This window comes from Crinia signifera, chromosome 4 (assembly GCF_055691185.1).
Source record: "Crinia signifera chromosome 4, ASM5569118v1, whole genome shotgun sequence".
Taxonomy (NCBI): Eukaryota; Metazoa; Chordata; class Amphibia; order Anura; family Myobatrachidae; genus Crinia; species Crinia signifera.
This window is the reverse complement of record NC_139220.1, coordinates 127,142,649-127,167,593: the sequence shown is the minus strand read 5'-3', so window position 1 is coordinate 127,167,593 and position 24,945 is coordinate 127,142,649.

The following is a 24,945-nucleotide window of genomic DNA, read 5'->3' as shown; positions in this document are numbered from 1 at the left end:
CAGAGCCATTTTTATGCAGTGTGAACGGCTCTATTTCTATGGCTTAACCCCTTCCCGACATTTGACGTACATTTACGTCATGGTCGGGAAGTACTTCCCGACACATGGCGTAAATGTACGTCATGGCTTTAAACTGTCACCGCGTCTATAGACGCGGTGACAGTTTGGAAATGTCTGCTGTCCCTGACAGCAGACATCCCCCCTCGCTGCCCAGGGGGGGCAGGGATGCCCCCCCCGGTCGGCGATCGCTGTGATTGGCTGTTCAAATGTGAACAGTCAATCACAGCGTTTCCTGTGTTACCGGCGGCTAAGCCGCTCGGTAACACAGTGATCGGTGCTGTTAAGTACAGCACCGATCGCCAGCCCACCCTCCCACCCACCCGGCAGCTCACCGGCAGTCCCTGCAATCCCGGATGCCGCAGCGCACGCAGCGCTCTCCCCCTCCCACCCCCTGCCAGCCGCAGCACAAATAAAATAAATAAAAGTACATGTAATGTAATGAATTATATATATATATATATATATATATATACACACATATATATATATATACATATATACACATATATATATATGTGTATATATATATATACACATATATATATATACACATATATATATGTGTATATATATATATATATATATATATATATACACACACATATATATATATATATATATATATATATATATAGACAGATAGATAGAAAGATATTCCCGACATATGACGTATATATACGTCATGGTCGGGAGGTACTTCCCGACCGAAGACGTATATATACGTCATGGTTTTAAACTGTCACCGCGTCTATAGACGCGGTGACAGTTTGGAGATGTCTGCTGTCCCTGACAGCAGACATCCCCCCTCGCGGCGATTGCTGCGATTGGCTGTTCAAATGTGAACAGCCAATTGCAGCGTTTTCTGTGTTACCGACGGCTAAGCCGCTCAGTAACACAGTGATCGGTGGTGATCGGTGCTGTTAAGTACAGCACCGATCACCACCGATCGTCAGCCCCCCCCCCCTCCCACCCGGCAGCCCCCCCTCCCTCCCACCCACCCGGCTGCCGCAGCGTCAGCACCCCTCCCACCCCCCCACCAGCCGCAGCGCCAGCCCCCCTCCCAAAGCTGGTGAGCAAAATGGGGTCACATGTGGGGGGGTTCCACTGTATTGGTGCTTCGGGGGTCTTGCTAATGCGACATAGCACCCACCATTCATTCCACCACCAAATATCACTCCTTCCCTTCTGAGTCCTGCCATGCACCCAACTGGTATTTTTTGGTCACATATGAGGCATTGCCGTACTCGGGAGAAATTGGGGCACAGATTTTGGGGTGCTTTGTCTCCTTCATTCCTTACACAAAAATGCAGTTCTGGCTCAAAATTTTTCATTTTCGCAAGGAATGAAGGAGACAAAGCACCCCAAAATCTGTGCCCCAATTTCTCCCGAGTATGGCAATGCCTCACATGTGACCAAAAAATATCAGTTGGGTGCATGGCAGGACTCAGAAGGGAAGGAGTGATATTTGAATTTTGCAGCACAGATTCTGGTTGAATGACCCCTGAAGCACCCATACAGTGGAACCCCCCCACAAGTGACCCCATTTTGCAAACTACACCCTTTAGGGAATTCATCTAGGGGTATAGTGTACATTTCAAACCCCCAGGGGTTTCACCAATTTTGATACAACTGAGCTGTGAAAATGAAAAATTAAATTTTTTACACAAAAATGCAGTTCTGGCTCCAAATTTTTCATTTTCACAAGGAATGAAGGAGACAAAGCACCCCAAAATCTGTGCCCCAATTTCTCCCGAGTACGGCAATGCCTCACATGTGACCAAAAAATACCATTTGGGTGCATGGCAGGACTCAGAAGGGAAGGAGTGATTTTTGTATTTTGCAGCTCAGATTCTGGTGGAATTTTGGTGGGTGCTATGTCGCATTAGCAAGACCCCCAAAGCACCAATACAGTGGAAGCCCCCCACAAGTGACCCCATTTTGCAAACTACACCCCTCAGGGAATTCATCTAGGGGTATAGTGTACATTTCAAACCCCCAGGGGTTTCACCAATTTTGATACAACTGAGCTGTGAAAATGAAAAATTAAATTTTTTACACAAAAATGCAGTTCTGGCTCCAAATTTTTCATTTTCACAAGGAATGAAGGAGACAAAGCACCCCAAAATCTGTGCCCCAATTTCTCCCGAGTACGGCAATGCCTCACATGTGACCAAAAAATACCATTTGGGTGCATGGCAGGACTCAGAAGGGAAGGAGTGATTTTTGGATTTTGCAGCACAGATTCTGGTTGAATGACCCCTGAAGCACCCATACAGTGGAACCCCCCCACAAGTGACCCCATTTTGCAAACTACACCCTTTAGGGAATTCATCTAGGGGTATAGTGTACATTTCAAACCCCCAGGGGTTTCACCAATTTTGATACAACTGAGCTGTGAAAATGAAAAATTAAATTTTTTCATTTTCACAGCCCAGTTGTATCAAAATTGGTGAAACCCCTGGGGGTTTGAAATGTACACTATACCCCTAGATGAATTACCTGAAGGGTGTAGTTTGCAAAATGGGGTCACTTGTGGGGGAGGTTCCTAACTTTTAGCATCTTATGGTGCCTAGAAACCTACATGGTGCCTAAAAAATAATCTCATAAAAAGGAGGCTCCAAAATCAAGTAGGTGCTCCTTCTATTATGAAGCCTGTGGTTTGGTCAACGTGCAGACTAGGGCCACATATAGGATATTTATGAAAACAAAAGAATTGGGGGAATCAATTTTTAGTCACATTTCTCTAGTAAAATCTACTGTGTTCCTTAGAAAAATGTATTAAAATTGCAAATCTGCAAAAAAAATGAAATTTTGAAATTTCACCTACACTTTGTTTTAATTCCTGTGAAACACCTAAAGGGTTAACAAACTTCCAAAATGCTGTTTTGAATACTGTGAGGGGTGCAGTTTTTGAAATGGCATCATTTATGGGGGTGTCTCACATACAAGTCCCTCAAAGTCACATCAGAACTGAACTGGTCCCTAAAAAAATCAGTGTTTGAAATTTTCTTGAAAATTTGAAAATTTGCTATTCATATTGTAAGCCTCCTAGTGTCCAAAAAAATTAAAAGGAAGTTGAAATAATGATGGAAACATAAAGTAGACATATGGTCTATGTTAGTTATTAACTATTTTGAGTGGTATGATTATTTGTCTCACAAGCAGAAAATTTAACATTTTGCAAATTGCTAAATTTTCCATTTTTTTCCGACATTTTGGTATTTTTCACAAAAAAACACAGACTGTATCGACGAAAATTTACCACTAACTTGAAGTACAATGTGTCACGAAAAAACAATCTCAAAATCACTGGGATAAGTAAAAGCAAAAAAAAGTTATCCCCACTTAAGTGATACATGTCAGATTTGAAAAAAAGGGCTCTGTCAGGAAGGCAAAAACATGCTGTGTCAGGAAGGGGTTAAAACATGGTCCTTGGGGGTTAAACGGGTTGAATGTGTGAATGGTACTTAAATGGGGATGCAGTCAAAATCCCGACGGTGACCCATGTCGACCTCGCAACCTGACGACCGAAAGTCATGTTAACTTTTTCAACCGTCTACATTCTATATGTTGGTATTTTGACCTTGTTGGGATTTTGACCTTGTTGGGATTTTAAATGTCGGTATTTTGACCATCGGTCAATAGGCTAGCTGTCGGTATTTTGACTGTCTGGATTTTGACCGTCGGTCAATAGCTGTCGGGATTTTGACCGTCTGTATTTCATACCGAATCCCTTAAATGCTATTTAAAACAGTTTTCACCTGCAATGTGAAAGGGTTTTAGTGGCTCAGACCCGTTTTAAATACCGTTTCGAAATACCAGGTCTTAAACGTTTAGGCCAGGGGTGTCCAAACTTTTTGGGACGAGGGCTGCGGGACGATAGTTACGCCACTGACTGTATGACTCCCATTCACTATGTACTGTATGTCCCCAGCCTGCCCCTGCTCCCCCTTCTCTGAATGGCCATCACTGCCTCCATTCACTGTATGTCCCCCAGCCTGACCCTCCTTCACTGTATGTCCCCCTGCTGCCCCCTCCCTTCTCTGTATGTTTCCCAGCCCCTTGTATGAGCCAGAGGAAGGAGAAGCAAAGCAGGCACTGCAAGGACAGGAGATGCTTGGGCTGCTGCCCTTCTCCACTATGCATGTTATGGGAGCTTGCTGCCCCCCTCCCAAAACACTGCTGTCACTGTGCTTGTGGAGTAGGGTGATATACGATTGCAGCAGCAGGGGTAGGACGCCAAACACATCTGACTGTGGTGGCCGGCACCTCCTCACTGCAGCAGACAGCAAGGTAAAGGCGCGCTCGCCGGGGCCCCACCTTTAGTGTCCTGTGCTGTGCTTCCCACATCTGATGCTCTGCCCGCTTCCAGCTTGAAATGACTGCAAGGGCCGCAATTGGCCCCCGGCCTGACTTTGGATGCCTGGTTTAGGCAATGTGAAAGCAGCATTACTGTAACTCTTGCACATGTTACATTGGTATATGGTAGTTAAGTCAACAGCACTAAGGTTGACATGCATTGAGTCGACCACTGAATTTCGACATGAGCCAAGGTTGACATGTCATTAGGTCAACACACGCATTAGGTCGACAGTCAAAATGTAGACATGGATTTTTTCACATTTTTTGTAGCCAACATGTGCCGACAGGCAGTATTTATGCCCTCCCATCCATATTGGGGTGGAGTGGAAGAATAAAATAGTGTGCCAAGCATAGCGAGGCACCATGCCCGAAGCACAGCGAGCGGTGTCCATGTTGACTTTGACGACATTCTGGTAAAAAACAGTGAAAAACCCCATTTCGACAGCTTGATTGTCGACCTAGCCCATGTTGGCCTAAGGATTGTGTAAACCTACTGACGTTGACCTAAGTCCATGTCGACCTTCAGTGGTCGACCCAATGCATGTTGACCTTAGTGATGTCGACCTATACCCATTATATCAGCCTTACCTGCAGTGCACATGGTTTTGTCTTTAAAGAAGTTTGCGTTCGCAAACCAACCTGAATCACCCCATTAGTAGCTATAGTAGCATATTTACTCAAGAAACTTGTAAGGACCTTTTCTTTCTTTTTTTTTTATAAGCATTATATAGAGACACATTCTCTTTATTAATCATCTGAAAATGACACTTTTAAAATAAATTTTAAATTAAATTATGTTGAGACACAAAATAAGTTTGAAATGATTGTAGAAACTGGACAATATTTTCTCATTCCACCTGGGCTGTTCCATTGACCTAATATGATGTCATTTACTTTGAGTTATGCATTTGTTCTTGGCAGAGACTGACTCAAGCCATGCTGTACTCGATCCCCGTAATTCTTGACTAAATTGCAGCTGCACATAAACAGCAGTTCACAGTCTCCGCTCTTCTAGGAACTCACGCCCATACAATTAAGCCATATGCTAGCCAGATATGTAGGCAGGCCTATGATAACATCACTTATTTTGAGCATTGAATTAGCAGAATGAAAAAATATGACTTGCTGTGTTAATATAAATGTTTTCTTTCTAAGAAATGCTTGTTAGTGTTGGAAAACTGCCACTCCAGAAAATCTAGCAGGAATATTTCTATGGAGACTTTAAGTGGTGGAGTTTAGAAACATCTCAAATTATCTAAGGATGGGAGGCAACACTTAAAACACAGTAAAATTCAGCTAAGAGAAGAGGCGAGCTATGTCCTGTAATCCTCACAATTGCACCATGGCTATTTATGTATATACTTGTTAAACGCCAGTACTTTGCAATGTACTTTTACTTTGAGCTGTGACAGTTTTTAGTCCAAACTCTTTCTACCCGACCCCCAATCGGCCAGTGACATGCGGTGAGGTCACTGGCTGGTGAGGCACCTGCATCCACCCTCCCTCCCCTTTTGGAGCCGGTCCTGGTTCCCAAAATATGGGGTACAAAGTGAGTAGGGGTCACCCCTAATTTAGGAACCAGCACTGGGCTTTTGAGCTGTCCCTGGTTCCCAAAATAAGGGGTACAAAATGCGTTGGATCCCCCGTATTTTAGCAACCAAAATAAGTCTCCAATAGCAGGGAGTGTAATGCCGTAGCCAGGGGACAGACTTGATGGTGTCCCATCGCCAAAGCATTACCCACCCTAACTAGTCAGCCCAGGCCGGGAGCTTTTGGAGAGGTGGGGACTACAGGTCCCAGCAAGTCTGGCCTGCCAATACCTATAGTCCCCCTGTAAAATAAATATTAACATTAAAAAAACACTGCTTTTCAAAATATTTTATTAAACTGCTGCTTCTTCTGCGGTGTCTTCACCTCGGGGCTGCAGCCTTTTGAGCTCTTTTTCATGGCCGCCGCCTCCCAGTACTTGGAGTCTTTAGGATCTCGTCACTACTCCTCTGCCATCGGACTGCCTGTCCCCTGGCTTGTGCTGGCTAATATAACCAGCTCATGGGGGTGGAGCGATGACGCGACCACTGTGATTGGCTGCAGCCATTTTGAAATTCTCCATTTTTTCCCCATGCCTGGCCCGCTGATGCCCACTACCCCGCCACCATTCCCACTGTGTCCACCAGCTATGCCTGCTACCCCGGCTTAAGATGCCCACTGCCGATGACTGCAACTCCCACTGCGGATGCCCACTACCCCTGCTGCAGATGCCCGCTACCCCCACCACCTGATACTGCCACTGTAGCATTCTGCCAGCCTGCTCATCAAACTGTCAATGTCAGACTGACACTGAGCAGCAGAACAGTGAATCAGTCTGTCTGTCAGTGACAGGGGCGTTTGTCCCTGTCACGGAGGCAGAGTGACGGGTGCAACTTTCCCATTGATTTTTAATGGGCTTAGTAGCCCGTTTCTGTCTGTGGTTTAGCCCGACCCCGCTCCTTGAATTTAGAATTGGCAGCGGGAGGCACAGCTCCTGCTGCCTCCCTACCTCCCCACACAGTGTCTCACAACATAAATAATATAAAAAAAAATACAAATAAGATATTTATAACACAGTATATGTGTAATAAATATCTTTGTATTTTTTTTCAAACCATTTATGACACGTGAGGCAATGCCTCCTCTGCCTACACGTCCCTGCTATCTGCTCCTACCTACAACCTCTGTTTTCACCGCTCCCTCTCTCCATATCCAGCAAGTTTAAACCAGATCAGTGTTTCTGCAAAAATAGCTTTCACTTTCTGTTATGACATCTTTTAGCACAAAAAGCAGTCATTTGGTCCATCTAGTGGTCAATGATGGTACTTCACCTCATACAGGGCCACTGTACTATTTAATCTACAGAAGTCATTAGAAATGTAATCTATTCTACAAATCCCATAACTATGTTTATTGATGTATGTATATTTACTGTAAATAAGAAGATATAATTAAGATGCATGAAGGTGAATGGGAAATTGGGAAATGCAAGCAAATACAGTTAATGGCAACTGTAATTTTATATTGTAGATAGATACAAAATAATCTGCAATAGACTTGTTTGTTTGATGCTTTTGTTTACAGGAGGAATAACGGTCAATTTTTCCATGAATATTTTATCAGCCACATAAAAATCTATGGTCTACTAGAAGGGCCACTGACAGGCCGATCCTATTGTTGGCGAAGGGTGCGATGTGCTGTTGATGCAGTGTTTTAACACCAGCAACGGCACACAAACTTACGGACTAAAATCAGCCCAACTTTGCCCAAACTTGCTCGGGACCCTCCGGGGCAGCAAGCACTTCGGAATGAAATCACACTGCCGTAAAGTGGCTGTTGACTTTCACTTGCGAGATGACTGCAGATAATAGGATTAATCCCTAAGGAAACTGCTTACACACTGGCTTTGTACAGAAGCTATATAATTGTTAAGAGACACCCCACCCTTTTCCCTCTACTACTGTACCTCTCTTCATTCAGGACATATTTTATATGAATCATGATTTTAAGTATCAGGGCTATGAAGCAACAGCCTTATGCATGGTTGTATCACAGATTTCTGCAATAGGCTATTAATGCTGCAGACCATTCTCTCCATTATTCACAATTGGGACAGTAGTCTTACCCCATGTATCAAGTTAAAGAGCATTGTCCCAAAAGCTAGAAAGCTGTAAAGGCAGCAGCTTAGAACCAGGTGGACTTGCCTCTCAACCACCTGAAATATGTGCTGATCTCTGCCTGCCTTAGGAGGGAGCAGGGGATAACCTGCTAAGATAGCAGCACCTAGAGAGATCAGAGCAGTGACATGGTGGAACTATCTCTTTGGGAAAGATGCAATAAACCTTGGAGAGTGATAAAGTGGAAAGAGATAAAATACCAACCAAACCTGCTCCTGACCAGGGGCTGAACTACCATTGATGCAATGAGCGTATTACACTGGTGCCCACTACTGCCAAGACAGCAATGAGTTATCCCCCCCAACCCCCCAATGTTAGAAAAATGTCTCATTGAAGAGAACAAGGTAGGCCCCACTGCCTGAAGGACCTACAGCCACACTCATTGTTGCCGCAATCGGATGCTAGTTCTCAATTGGTGTACCAAAATTGCACTGCAGTTCGGAATCGCCATAATGCGACATTGCCACTCAATGCATTTCTATGAGCTGTGGGAGCAAATTGGGTGCACGCACACATCACGCCACGACAGGATCACGCCAATAGCCATGGAAGTCGAACGTGGCAATTGGCGCAGCAACAATGAGCATCACTACATCTCACAGCTCCTGCTGGGCTGATTATCATACCTTTGATAAAGCTGCCAAGTGCATCGAAACGCGTCAGGGGTGCTGTTGCCCACTTTCTACCAACACTATCTTGAATTGCAGTGCGAACCAGCCCAGCAGGACTCAGCTTCTACTTTGTTCCCTCATTCTATCATTGGGACACCATAAATTCTTCAAATGACCACTCACCAAGTACCATCCCTTGGTCACATAGGATGATATTAGCTGTCCTCCAGTGGATTACGGTAATTTTTGCCATCTTTGGACTGACCACTTGGACCTATGGACACTTTAACCAGCGTATTCATTACATCCAACCAGGAGCGGTAACTATTTCTCCACCTCTAACATATCTGTCTGGGCACAATAGGAACGGACCCTCCATTATTGCTGCTATAGTGTGGAAGTGGCCTTGTATCACCATATATTGTTTTTATAACAGTTTTATATGTGTTATTTTTTACCCATTATTAGATCAACTGTAAAGATCATCCAATTTCCAATCTTATTTTTTTTTTGTAGCACTGCTTTCTTTTTATTTTTGTCATGTTTAACAATACGCAGGAGGGTACTTATGTAGTATCTGGGCTGCCGATTTCTAAATCGGGTACATCGCATCGCATGCGACCATCGGATGCGATGCGATGACCCGATTTTTCCATAGGAATCAATGTTAAAATGGACTGAGTCCATTTTAACATGGAATTCAATGGGAAAAAGGGGTCCTTTTCATACCCCTACTATCCAAGTGGGCATGGAGTTGGATATAAACCTGTGGCGAGCGTAGCGAGCCACCGAGCCCGAAGCGTGGCGAGCGTAGCGAGCCCCGCGAGGGGACACAGAATACCGTCCCCTCGCGGGGCTCGCTTCGCTCGCCACGCTTCGGGCTCGCCACAGGTTTATATCCAACTCCATGCCCACTTGGATAGTAGGGGTATGAAAAGGACCCCTTTTTCCCATTGAATTCCATGTTAAAATGGACTCAGTCCATTTTAACATTGATTCCTATGGAAAAATCGGGTCATCGCATCCGATGGTCGCATGCGATGCGATGCGATATCGCATCGCATCGCATCTGATTGTATGCCTTAACTTAAGGCATACAATCAAAAAATCGGCAGCCCAGATACTACATAAGTACCCGCAGGAGTAACTAACCTGTATACAGCAGCTGCTGAGAGGCCACACACTGAGCACCCCTATAGTCCCTACCCTCATTCAGGGTTGTCTCTAGTTTCTTATTTTTTCACTTTGGTGTCTTCTTGTTATTGTCCAAATATTATAAACATCTGGAAGACAGGGGGAGGGGATGTGTGCTCTAACATCCGCGCCCCCTTATGCCGGCTCCTGCAAACATAATTATCACACATGATCTAACATATTCGATAATTATGACAAAAGACAGCTCTTGCGTTAAGAGCTGTCTTTTGCGGTGACCCGGCGATGAGCGGCGGGTCACGGCGGCTCCCCCTCCCTCTCTTACCCGGCCTGGATGCTGCTGCAGGAGGGGATGGCTCTCCTCCTCCTCCCTGCACCCGTAAGATGATGTACAGTGCAGGAAGGAGGAGGTCACAGGTCCGGGCAGCACAGCTGAGAGGGGGGTCGGTGCTGGGTGGTGGGGGGTCGCGTTAGAAGCCCATAGGCTTCTATGGGGCATCGCCAGATTTTTCTGGCGATGCCCCCCATTGCGGTAACCCGGAGGGGGATGCTTAGAGCATCCCAAAATGCGGTAAAAACCCGATAACAGGATTTTTACCGCATTTTTTGTTTTTTAGTTTACATAATCTGCCCCAAGGAGAGATGTACATTTTATTTTGATTCACGGTTGTTTGTGAATTAAAACCGCTCAAAACAGGGTAACTACCACTGTCGGAGTCTGCCTGACCAGGTGCCAAACTGAGGAAATAAAAAGGGGCAGGGGCTCTTTCCATACACAGAAGTCACTGTGGTCCTGCCCCCACCATGGTACATGCCCCAAGTTCTTTGCACCATCCAGTTCGTTGTGCTTGTATCCATCACACACAGTCTCTCTCTGTACACCTCTGCCTCCTCCTGCCTTATGCTGTCACCCTCTGCCTCTCCCTGTCACTCACTGCTTTGTGGCATATTGTGAACTTGGGTAGGGGTGGATGAGGGGGACCCAAATTATAACTTGGAACCTAGGCCTGTAACATGGTTACCTGGACTTACCTATCTGGGCATCAGTAAGCTGGTAAAGGGGCATGCAAGTTTCTCATAGTCAGCAGGTGAGACAGTGAATGTTACAGCCCTATTGGCTTACAGAACTGTTTGTGTAATGGTGGTCTGTGTTTGGAGTGCTGGTGTGTCTTTCAGGTGCACAACATCCTTGTGTATGTGTGTCTGCATACCTGGCACTGCCGTTTTGGAGACCATCAAGTGACTACCAGCACCAATGGTCAGCAAGGGGGTTCCTGAACGAATCACGGTGCGATGGTGCCTTTACAACCTGTCAAGCTCAGAGGGAAGGGGCCAGTGCAACAAGTGACTTCTCTCAGAGGTTGCATGTCACCGTGCTCCCCACTATGGTCCTTGGATGTGTCCTGGTGCTTGATGGGAGACCTTATTACATTGTGCTAATCGTTACCTGGTTATTCTTCCAACTCACCTTGACTGGGTGTGGTATAATTCACAGACAGTTGGGATTCCGACAGTCATTACTCAGACAACGGAATCCTGACTGCACAGCGGGGGGAGCGCAATGAAGCCCCTTGCGGGCACGGTGGCGAGCTGTGCAGAATTTTATTCTCCCTCTATGGGGGTCGTAGACCCCCACGAGGGAGCAGTCGGGATTCCGACGTCGGAGTAATGACTGTCAGAATCCCGACTGTCGGGGAGCCGTCCGGCACCCCCTTGCCTTTGCTGCAAGTCTCTGCTACCACACCAGCAAAACTGCACCAGTAGGATTATTCTGTATACTTTCACTTGGTCTGCAACTCCGCAATTATCCTGTAAACCTGAACTTGCTCTACAGCATCTGGTAAACCTGTGCCTGCTTTACAGCATCAGGTAAACCTGCACCTATGCTACAGCTTAGCAGTATCTGGTAAACCTGCACATTCTCTACATGTTCGCAGCATCTTAAAAAAACGCCACCTGCATTTGAACCAAAGATAAGTAATTCTGGAGTGACAGGTTCTGTACCTGTGTATTGTATGGATGCCATCAAGCAGCACTACTGACTAAAGTATATCTAAAATGACTGGTGCTGTATATTGTATTTGCACTATTCCACAGCACAGTTGACTCTCTTGTCCTAAGCATATCCTGATTCCTGGAACTATTCTACATTTCATACATCTATGATCTCTGCATCACTGAATTGCTTCCAAGTATTCCTGTTTGTCTACACTGTTGAACCTTTGTACCATACTGGTTTATTAAAGTCATCCTGTCTTTTTAAAAGCCCAGTACTCTTGTGGTAACGTCTGGTATTACAACTCATTCATCAGCCTAAGAGTATACATAAAAAGGTACTACATATTTTACTACCTTGTTTTTAGTTTCACCAAAACCTGACAGCACCAGAGCAGCTGTTGAAATCTTGTATTCTACATCTGGGGAAACCCCCGCTCCTAACTTGTGTTTGAGATGTGAATTAGGAGAGCAAGTTGTATCAATCAATAGAGACCAGAAGTTACCTTGTCCATTATGCTGGAGATCGGTGAAACATCCAAGATCCTCATGGCATTACTGGATTTTGGAGCTGCAGAATGTTTCATTACCTCTGAATATGTCACTTTGGCCCTTATTCTGATCGGTGCGGCCGGAGCCGATTATGCGGCCAGGACCGTGCGTGCGAAACCCCGCCTTCCATACGGATCGCCAACTCTGTCCGTATGCGGTAAGAAGCTGTCCGAACGGACCGCACGTGTATTTTTCACGGAATACGCCTCCTCCATCTAAGGGAACCTCCCCCATCATTCGATGGTCGCAGACCATCGAATGCAGGACCGTGTGCTCCACCAGCACCCGCAACCTCAGACCACACGGACATATTTCCGTGCAAAAGCAGGGATCTGGGCGGGCAGCTGACATCCGGCGATGTCATATGTCCGCCCCCTACACGTGCGTCACGGCCGCATTACCATACGTACGCCCAGCGTTTTCATGGGAACTCCCATGAAACGCGGGGCGTATGCATATGGTAATGAGCCCAAATAGCCCTTCACGCCCCTCTCCACCCCCTGTTCGGAGTGTTCACATATCATGCGGGATTTGGCCGTACGCCCCGCTCGCACATGCGCAGAGACGCCTCTGCACATGCGCAGACACAAAACATCGGCGGGCCGAAAACACGCGGATATATCCGCACCGATCAGAATAAGGGCCTAAATATCAACTGCCTATTGAACAGCTATCCAGATCCATGGTACTCAATGCCGTAGATGGAAGCTGCATTCTGGAAGCTGTAATTATCCATCGCATAGCCCCTCATAACACTTAGGGCGGGTGCTTTATAAGATCTCCCTCTTGGTGAAACCTAATGCCTCTCATAACATTGTACTAGGACTCCCTTGGCTCTGACTCCATAATCTGCATCTGGACTGGTCGATGCTTCAAGTTAGCCTGGGGGTCTAATTGTTTTGAAAATTGTATGCAGACCATTTGTTTACTGAATGTATATAGTAAACATGTGGCCAACTGCATAAGGGTATCCAAAACACTTACGTTTCTTCAGTGGTCCTATTGGTGGCCCTCCATGAAATTGATGTTACAGCCTAAATTGCACCTTGTATTAGGTGAGCTCAGCACAAGTCTCCTAGACAGTGCCTCCTGGACGATTACAACCACTCAGCCCTGGTCCCATATTTCACTGGACTTCATTACTGATATGCCACTTTTTCAACACAATCTGGGTCATCGTAAACAGATTCTCAAAGATCAATAGAAGTACGGTGGGTGTCCCTTCTACCTAGGGACAGTTTGGTGAACTCACATATCCGGGATATCTGCCACTGCTCCGTGTTGTAGTAGGAAGTGGTCCCTGTGAGAATGATGCACTGTCCTTGCTTGTAATAATTGTATACCCCAATTCTTAGCAAAGTCCACTTTTTGGGTCCACTTTGCAAGGACAGTGCATCGTTCTCACGGGGACCACTTCCTACTACAACACGAAGCAGTGGCAGATATCCCAGATATGTGAGTTCACCAAACTGTCCCTCCCCCCCATATAACTTTTGTCCATTTGGAGTCCAAATAGGAACAGGATCCGTATATGAAGGACTAGTGAGTTGCTTTCCCACAGTACCCCTATTCAACCCAAGGGGTTAATCTTTCAAGGCTTGCACAAGTCACAAGTACAATTGAGGTGTATTATGTACTACAATCATTCATTTAAATGTGTTTTTTAATGTATTTTAATTTATTTTTAATTAATTGGTTGTAATTATTGTGTGATTTCCTTCCTCAAAAAGCGCAGTTTTCAACTTCTTTTTTCTTATTAGGCTAAACATATTGATATAATGTGAATAAAAATCAATTAAAATACATTGATGCAAGCGATTTTGGCAAGGTATTTAGCTTTGTTAATTACCACACAGCGCTACCTTGGATGTTCCCATAAATACAACACACCAGTGAACTAGTAAATTAGTAATACATAACTGTTGTGTGCAGTTTCCAGTAACAGATAGACTTGTTTATCTGAAACGAAGTGGACACTTCTGAGGAAGGACCTTGAGTCCGAAATGCATTAAGTGTTGGTGTACATCTATTACTTGGACCTCTGTACTGGTTTACCTGGAGCAACACTCATCATTGTCTGGTGGATGGACAATTTCCGGTGTTGGATCATTTACCCAGGAGAGGAGACCGCTTAAACATCTTGGTAGCAGTACTTGCCTTGGGGACCTTGTTACATGCTTTTTAATCGTCTTCACTTGTGAGTTTTATCTACGAATTAAAATATCCATCTTGTTGTAATACTACACAATGATGGTCTTTTGTTGTGTACCCTTATTGTGAGTCCCAGAATTGGGGGACAAGGGTATTCTTCTTTTTTTCGTTTCAGATAAACAAGTCTATCTGTTACTGGAAACTGCACACAAAAGTTATGTATTACTAATTTACTAGCTCACTGGTGTGTTGTATTTATGGGAACATCCAAGGTAGCGTTGTGTGGTAATTAATCTACCTTTCCACTTGTTATTACCGTCCACCTTGTTGGATTTGTAGGGTTATGGATCCTAGATGGAATAAGGAATTTCCTTTAATGGTCCAGAGTCCCTTTTTCTATATAGCTTTTGTGGGTGTAATGGAATTTCCGGTCCATCCAGGCTGGTTTGGGCAGATTCAGGAATCAAAGTGCTGCTGAAGCTTTAAGTCCACCTCTGCTGGAGAATAGGTTCCACCTAACTTGTTTCGCTGTAAAGCTTTGTCAAAGGTACTGTAGCATGGATCATGCTACCTTTGACAAAGCTTTACAGCGAAATGCGTTGATTCTAAAAAGATAGAAACAAGTTTTTTCGGGATTGGGTGAAATTTTGTATGTCTACCCATACAGCATATGACCCAAATTGGTAGAAACATTTACCCTGGAAGGTTCGCTATGCTCACCATGCTTTGGGCAAGGTGGCTTGCATCTCACCACTCGCCAAAAGGTTACCAAAGTTGATAGATGGTGACATGGATAGTAAATGAAGCAAAAATTGGGAAAACATTGAAACCAAAACAATTATTACAATTAAATTATAGTTCTATTAAATATATTTGGAGCTGGTGCCATGTATTTGTGGTGATATTTTTTTTGACGAGCCAAGTATCTCACTATAATCTACATATTTTCTTTTATAATGTGACTTAATATTTAAGATTTGAGGGTTGGAGTATATGTGTGACCAAGTACTATAAAGAGCTTTACCTACAGTATGCTTACATGTTGCAATGGGAGATTCAAGAATAAAATATTGAATGCATTACCCAGTGTAGCTCTACACATATTCCTGAATATTGCATTTTATGTAAGAAACACTCTTTCTTTTGTAGCTACCTTAATCATTGCATAATTCCAATTTAATTACAGCAATAACATGTTTAATGGCTTATTTTTACGCATTGCCTGGTCTGAGATTGCCATCTAGTGGTAGATGCTGAAAATAAGGGTGCATTTAAATTCAATGTTAAGGTAGAATTTAATGTCAAGATAATTTACTACATTCGGGAATTTACGGACATCAACAAAAAATGACAGTGAAAAGTGGCTTATTGCAGGTTTGCATGCTCCCTCCTATTCAACAGCAAATTTGTGAAAACAGGGTTTTTGTGATGTCATCAAAATCCAAGAAAGCTATAGGAGAAAATATGGAAATCTGCCTGCACCTCAACAAAAGTCAAACTAATATAGGAAGACAGTGTAGAAGTGTTATAGTGGTTATAATAAAAATATATGGGGCACTTAAATTGTTTTAAAATAGCTGTTATCTGTATTGGGCTGAAAAAAACTAACTTTTTTATGAAGCAAGTGGGTACTTATGTAGTATCTGGGCTGCCGATTTTTTGATTGTATGCCTTAAGTTAAGGCATACAATCAGATGCGATGCGATGCGATATCGCATCGCATCGCATACGACCATGCGATGCGATGCGATGCGATGACCCGATTTTTCCATAGGATTCAATGTTAAAATGGACTGAGTCCATTTTAACATGGAATTCAATGGGAAAAAGGGGTCCTTTTCATACCCCTACTATCCAAGTGGGCATGGAGTTGGATATAAACCTGTGGCGAGCGTAGCGAGCCACCGAGCCCGAAGCGTGGCGAGCGAAGCGAGCCCCGCGAGGGGACGGTATTCTGTGTCCCCTCGCGAGGCTCGCTACGCTCGCCACGCTTCGGGCTCGGTGGCTCGCTACGCTCGCCACAGGTTTATATCCAACTCCATGCCCACTTGGATAGTAGGGGTATGAAAAGGACCCCTTTTCCCATTGAATTCTATGTTAAAATGGACTCAGTCCATTTTAACATTGAATCCTATGGAAAAATCGGGTCCATCGCATCGCATCGCATCGCATCGCATGCGATATGGTCGGGTGCGATGCGATGCGATGGACCCGATTTCAAAATCGGCAGCCCGGTTACTACATAAGTACCAGCAAGTGTTTTTCAGCAAAATGCTGAGTACATAAAAATGGGTATAAGTATATATTTAGGTCATTGTAATAAAAAAAACACAACGACCTGCAATCCTAAAAACACTCATAAAAGTATCCAATATACCGGATTCATACCTTGTAACCCAATATCCATTATTTAGCATTTTTTGACCCCTTTAAATAATCTTAAATAAATAAAAACTTTTAAGTGATCAGTCTTTAAGGAAGGGGTGAGCTGGGGGAGTCTCAGCGGTTCTGCACCAAATGACGACATTTTACCTTGACATAGGGATTTTCCCCAAGCTTATCACCTGCTGAAAGGTGGTGGAGTGAAATTCACAGCAAACACATGGAGAATTCTCTCCAGTAATTTACTGCGGACAATTAAATAGCGGCTAATAACGAAGAAAGCGCAGTCGCTCAACATCGCTCCCCTGTGCGAACACGCAGGGGGGGGGCGTGCCAACTAGAAAAAGGTCCCAAGTGCAGAGGGCAGTTTTCACACTATCGAGACTTTTCATTAAACTGAGCTTCTCATTACCAAGGCCAACAAAATCCATGCCCTGGGCAGTTATCTATAACACTCTAGACTATACACCGCATTGGCATACAGTCGGCTTCATTTCTTTTATCATGTTAAATTAATTTAGTTTCCATTGTACTTTTTACATTTTGTCCATATACCCACTCTTGCCATCAAGGAGGGCACAAAACCAAGTGGCCAAAGCGAGTAAACTCACGGCCTATAGGATTGACCTCCTAGTATGGCCTGTTAATGTTTTAACATCTGCTTTCTATTTATACTATGGTCAACTGTTGCATATGTAATTATGTTTTTCTTTCTTTACTTAGTGGACACTGGGGGTCATTCTGGTTGGCTCACTATAGTATTTTGCTGCTTAGCGAGCCTTCTAACGCCACCTGCCGGGCATGCGAATGCCCACCGCCCAGCGAATATCCCCACCGCTTTGCGAATGGATGTTTAGCATAAACATCCATTCGCAGGGAAGCGTACTGGGCCAAAATCATTCATTGAGCAGCGACCTTGGAATTATTTCTACCCTGCTCGCAAATCTAAGTCACTCTGTGCTGACTTAGACTTGTGGCGTCTGGATCCGGGAACTGTACGGGCAGCTAACATCCTGTGACATTAGCCACTGCCCCTGACAGGCAGCTCCCCATCTGCGTTTGCAGAGGGATGCCGAGCCATTTTCCTGGGTGCACCCAGCAGTTTCCTGGGTACGCCCAGTAAATGCAGGCGTTTGAATGCGGGGGCCTCCTGCCCACTGACTCCCCCCCCCCATGGGAGTGCCAGACCGACTATGCAAGTTGGTGAAGGCACCCGCACAGAAGCCCTGCACATGCACATATGAGAATATGCTCATGCTCAGAGCTTAAACATTGGTCACCCATGTGAACACATCGGGCAGCGAATCAAGGAGAATGACCCCCACTGTGTAAATAATAATGGGATTTTGATTACCTACGGATAAATCCTTTTCTCTTAGTCCTTAAGGGATACTAGGGTCCCTTGGTACAATGGGGTATAGACGGGATTTAATGGAGCCAATGCACATCAAACTTCAATGGATTAGCTGGCTCCTCCCCTCAATGCTCCTACCCACAGCTCAGCTTAGGAAAACTGTGCCTGAAGGAGGGGAACAAACATGAGAGGAGGAACATACAAGACACAAGCGGTGAAACTAGCGAACCAACACACCCAAACAGCAACGACTGGTTAAGCAAACAGCAACAGCTGAAACAACAACTTCAACACATGCAGAAGAAAACACCACCTGCAGTCAGCAAACTAACGAGATGGGTGACCAGTATCCCTTATGGACTAAGAGAAAAGGATTTACCAGTAGGTAATTAAAATACCATTTTCTCTAGCATCCGTAAGGGATACTAGGGTCACTTAGTACATTAGGGGCGTCATAAAGCTTCCAGAATGGGCGGGAACGTGATGAGATGAATGCAGCACCACCTGCTCAAACTGGGTATCCTCACTGGCCAGCGTATCCAATTGGTAGAAGTTTACAATGTATTCTTCCCAGATCATGTAGCGGACCCAGCATAATTGTAAGGCCCAAGCAGCTCACCAGGATGACGCCACTGATCTTGCAGAGTGGGCCTACATTGACTGTGGAGCAGTCAAAGCCTTCAAAGCATAGGCTTGCTGGATAGTTAACCAAATCCAATAACCTATCGATTGGTTAGATGCAGGAAATCCCTTCTTCGCAGGAAATCCCTTCTTCGCATCATAAAACACGAAAAGAGTGTCTGTCCTCCAGACTCTAGTCGTCCACTAAAGATATATCTTCAACGCCTCACAACATCCAGATTCTCTGGTATAGGAGATGTCTCAGAATTTGCTGGAACCACAATCAGCTGATTTAGATGAAAAGTTGATACCACCTTCGGCACAAACTTTTGACAAGTTCTGAGCTCAGCTGTATCTTCATCAAAAAACTCTTCCAAGACAAAACCCCTAAATAATCTTTATAAGATATTTGAATAAAATTCATTTCAGAAAAAAACCAGCGCTGTATCATACACTTTTTTCTAATTCAGACACACACCTTCCTGATGCCAAGCACAGCTGTCTTCCACGTGAGAAACTTTTCCTCTACTGTTTGTAAGGGTTCAAACCATGAGGATTGTGGGAACTTTAACACCACCACCAAATCCCATGGTGCTACAGGAGGCACGAATGTAGTTTTATGTGAAGTACCCTTTGCAAAAAGGTCTGAACTTCTGTCAAATGTGCCAATCATCTCCGAAAGAAAATAGACAAAGCTGAAATGTGCACCTTTACGAAACCTAAATGGAAGCCCAGATCAACACCGGCCTGTAAAACCGTAGAAACCTAGGTTAAAATCCACCGGAGGGCACTTCTGGCACTCACACCAGGAGACCTATTTACTCCAGATATTATGATAATGTTTTGACGTCACTGGTGTCTGGCCAGAATCATAGTACGGATGACCTTATCCAGAATAACCTTCTTGGCTGGGATATACTGCTCAACCGCCAAGCCATCAAACAAAGCTGATTTAAGTTTGGGAAGAAAAACTGCCCATGCTGCAGAAAATCCATTCTTAGTGGAAGACACCAAAGATCTTCGATGGACATGCCTAAAAGGTCTGCGTATCACACTCTTCAAGGCCTCTGGGGCAATCAGAATCCCGCACTCATTCCTTCCTGATTTTCCTGAGGAGTCTCGGGAGCAATGGAATCAGGTACACCTGCTGATAAGGCCAGGGGCCCAACATTAAATCCACTGCTGCCAGCTATGGATCTCGGGTTCTGGAACAGTACAGCCGAAGCTTCCTTTTGAACCAAGACGCCATCAGATCTATCTGCAGACAACCCCATCGGTCCGTGAGTTGTTGTAATACCAGTGGGTATAGGCTCCCTTCGATGTAGATCATGATGACTGAGAAAATCTGCCGCCCAGTTCTCGACTCAAGGAATGAATACATCCGATATCACTAATGCATTCCTTTCCATCCAGAGGAGTATTATGGATACTTCTCACATGCAGGCCCTGCTCCCTGTTCAGCCCTGTCGGTTTATATATGCCACAGCCGTGGTGTTTTCCGACTGGACCTGGATAGCCTGATTCTGAAGTAGACAGAAAATGATTCTGAATTAGATGCCAAGCCAAAGCAGAGCATTGTATATCGGCCAAAGTTCCAAGATGTTGATTGAAAGACAGGATTTGTGGTTCAACCACTTACCCTGTAACTGTACTTACTGGGTTACAGCTCCCCAACCTTTCAGACTCGCATCTGTAGTGAGGAGGATCCAACTCTGAATTCCAAACCAACTGTAACAGCCATAGCAGTGAAAACCTGGCTTGCAGAGATATGCTGCATCTGTAAATGCGTACCTGACCACTTGCTCAAGAGGTCTAGTTGGAATGTTCTGGCATGGAACCTTGCATATGGGATTGCCTCGAATGAGACCACCATCTTGCCCAGAAGATGGATGAAAAGATGTACTGACACCCACTGTGTCTTCAGAATCTCCCGGACCTTGTCCTAAAGTGACCAAAAGGTCATCCAGATAAGGGATTATGTATATATGTTGTGCAGATGCACAGCATTGATCAGGCGCTAGGGGGGGAAACAAATAGGGGCAGACCGTGAGACAATAGGGTAGGGATCGCGTGCAGGGCTGCCAAGAGAAATCCTGGGCCCCGGTACAACAGCTTCCCAGGGCCCCGCTGGAGGGGGTGAGACCACATCATTTTGGGGGCATGTTTAGCACATAGGAGGATGGAAAAAGTGAAGGTTGAAGTAATACGTGCGCCTAAGGCACATGCTACGTTCAAGGGGTGTGGCCACTCAAAAGGGGGCATATCTTTGAGTGTAGTGTACCACACCATATACCCCGTATTCAATACAATAGTAAACCCCCTTACACCTTATGCTACAAGGAATGAGCCAAAATTCACATTATGCCTCACAGAATAAGCCATAAAACACAGCATGAGACAAAATTCCCGTTACACCACATAAATTGAGCCAAAATTCACATTATGCCACATGGAGAGATGGCGGGGATGCAGAGACAGAGACGCCATGGACACAGAGACAGACATGGTGGGGACGCAGGGACAGAGATGGCGACAGAGATGGCGGGGACGCAGGGACAGAGATGGCGGGATGCAAAGACAGAGATGGTGGGGATGCAGGGAAAGAGATGGTGGGGACGCAGGGACAGAGATGCATTATAGTGGGCTATTTAATGTGCAAGCCTACCTACCAGAGGTCCAGTGATGGAGTCCGGCGGTGCTCCAGCAGCAGTGGGGATGGGGTGGGATCCAGCAGGGTCCAGGGCTGACACACCAAGCAGATGTGGCAGAGGCATACATGGGGAGAATGTGTCATAGACACACATGACAAGGGGAGGTAGAGGCATGCATGGGGAGGGGGGGTGGAAGAGGCACACATGGGGAGAGGGAGGTGACAGGGGCATACATGGGGAGAATGTGACATAGACACACATGAGGAGAGGAGGTGGAGGCATGCATGGGGATGGGAGGTGGAGACATGCATGGGGAGGTGGTAGAGGTACACATGGGGAGAGGGAGGGGACAGGCATACTTGGGGAGAATGCAGCATAGATAAACATGGGGAGGGGAGGTGGAGGCATGTATGGGGAGGTGGAAGAGGCACACATGGGGAGAGGGAGGTGACAGGGGCATACATGGGGAGAATGTGACATAGACACACATGAGGAGGGGAGGTGGAGGCATGCATGGGGAGGGGAGGTGTAAGAGGCACACATGGGGAGAGGGAGGTGACATGGGCATACATGGGGAGAATGTGACATAGACACACATGAGGAGGGGAGGTGGAGGTATGCATGGGGAGGGGAGATGGAGACATGCATGGGGAGGTGGTAGAGGCACACATGGGGAGAGGGAGGTGACAGAGGCATACATGGGGTGGAGGGGCTAAGTGATAAAAGGGGGAGTAACCCAGCCAGCTTCCTGCAAGTCTGTTCCCCAGGAGGGGGCACACAACCCCCAAGCCACCTTCTTAAGACTGTCACAGAGAGGCCCACTGGTGCTGATGATCCCAGCCCCATGCTGCTTCTTTCACTCACACTTGTACAGGCAGATATCTGCCTGTGAGTGAGAATCAGGCTGCAGCCACTGCAGTAGCATCAGTGGTCCCCCTTCTGTCAGTGGCACTTCCTATCTTATGTGAGTGTGCCCTGCAGGTTAGTCCCCACTCCTCACCTCTCCTCCTCTGATGACCTCCTCAGTCAGTCCAGCCTCCCTCATCACGGTCTCACAGCCTCTGAGTAAGCAGAACACTGTGTGCTGCTCCTTAAACTCCACCCACCATGAGCCCTGTCAGTCAAACTGACCCTTAGCTCAGCTGAGCTCCTCCGTTGTCTAGTCCAGTAAGTTCCTTCTTCAGCGGCAGGCAGCCTGTCATGTGACACATCACCCGAACTGATGGAGGGGGTGGGGAGCGGTCTGATAATGATGAAGCAGCGAGGCAGGTGGGGGGTGACTACTGTCACTGTGGCCAGGTATGTTGGGCAGTGGAGCCCCCCCCCCCCCCCTTCCTCCTCCTCACAGCCTCCCTGAGCTGTCCGTCCCTTTCCCCCAGCTACAGCTTCCTTCCTGCAGACTCCGCAGCTGTGGACTGGCTGCGTGTGACTCACTTGTCATGGACAGGCAGTCAGTTCACCGCTGCGGAGCAGGAAGCTGTGGCCTGGAAGGGATGTAGAGAATGAGCAGCCGCTACACAGCTCATCCACCTCCTCCCGGCCACACGCACAGCCGCCGACCGAATAAAAAAAATTAAGTGTGTGTGAGCTCAAGCCCGGGCCCCCCTGACATGCCGGGCCCAGGTAAATTGTACCCGCCCCCCTCCCCTCTCGGCGGCCCTGATCGCGTGGGAGGGTTAGTTTCTGAGATTGGGACAAAAAGGTAGAGATTAACTGAAACAGTTAAAGAGAAGTATAGATGAAAAGAAGTGGTATAAATAAAATAAGAATAGTTATAAATAAAGATAAAGATAAAAATAAAAAAATAATAAAAATAAATAAAAATAATAATAAAATAAAAATTTACCAAATAGTGTTTACACTCCTTATATGAGTAGGTAGAAGCAGTCCAGGTTTTAGGGAGGTTGAATAAGCTTGCCCTGCACTATTCTGACAGCTATGCCGCTTGCTGCGGCTTTGCAAACTTACGGCGGGACTCCGGAGCGTACAGCTGGTGACGTCACCTGCCGGCTTCTTCGTTTGCGGCTCTGCGGTATCGTCTGGCAGGGGGTTGCTTCTCCTCTTCTGCTGGGGGGCTTCTTGTGCTTTAATCCAACACGCAAGGTGCTTTGTCAAGGATGTTTGTAGCTTGTTTTTTTTCCCTTTAAATAGGGTAAACTTTATTGAAAAAACGGAAGTATAAAAAACGGAAGTTGTCATAACAACTGGTGGGAACCTCATGTCTTTTGGGTCTTTGTTTTTTTTGATAAAAAAATGGTCAATTGTTTTTTTTTAAAAAGTGCAATGAAATGAAAAAAAAAATGAGGTACTCTTTACTTAGAAGGGCGCCCACGATTTTGATCGTGGGCATCGTTAGTAAAAAATCTCGGGCATCTCGGGCATTGAATGCACTAAAAAATCGGGTGCGATCAACCGACGAGATGCCCGAGATTTCCCATAGGGAACAATGTTAAATGTCTCAATTGACCCAATTTTTCTGTTCAATGCCTCAATTGACCCGATTTTTCCATAGGAAACAATGTTAAATGGGCCACAGAGGCCAAATAGGCACCCTGAAGTGTATAATGGCCACCCGAAATGTTAACGCCACCCCACGATCAACGTCAACCCGATGCGTGGCGAGCGCAGCGAGCCCGCGAGGGGCGGCGGTACGCGTCCTACGACCTTTTCATACCCCCACTATCCACGTCGGCGTGGAGTTGAGAATAGAAAGTGTGGCGAGCGCAGCGAGCCACCGAGCCCGAAGCGTAGCGAGCCCCGCGAGGGTACGCGGACAGCTGTGAAGTCCGCGAGGGGACGCGGATACCTGTGAAGGTATCCGCGTCCCCTCGCGGGGCTCGCCACGCTTCGGGCTCGGTGGCTCGCTGCGCTCGCCACACTTTCTATTCTCAACTCCACGCCGACGTGGATAGTGGGGGTATGAAAAGGTCGTAGGACGCGCACCGCCGCCCCTCGCGGGCTCGCTGCGCTCGCCACGCTTCGGGTTGACGTTGATCGTGGGGTGGCGTCAACAATTCGGGTGGCCATTATTCACTTCAGGGTGCCTATTTGGCCTCTGTGGCCCATTTAACATTGTTTCCTATGGAAAAATCGGGTCAATTGAGGCATTGAACAGGAAAATCGGGTCAATTGAGACATTTAACATTGTTCCCTATGGGAAATCTCTGGCATCTCGTCTGTCGCATCGCACCTGATTTTTTTAGTGCATTCAATGCCCGAGATGGCCGAGATGGGCGCCCTTCTAAGTAAAGAGTACCAAAAATGAAAATGAATATAGAAATATGTAGAAAAATAAATGAAAATAAATAAAAATAATTAAAAATAAAATATAAATAAATAAGTAAAAATAA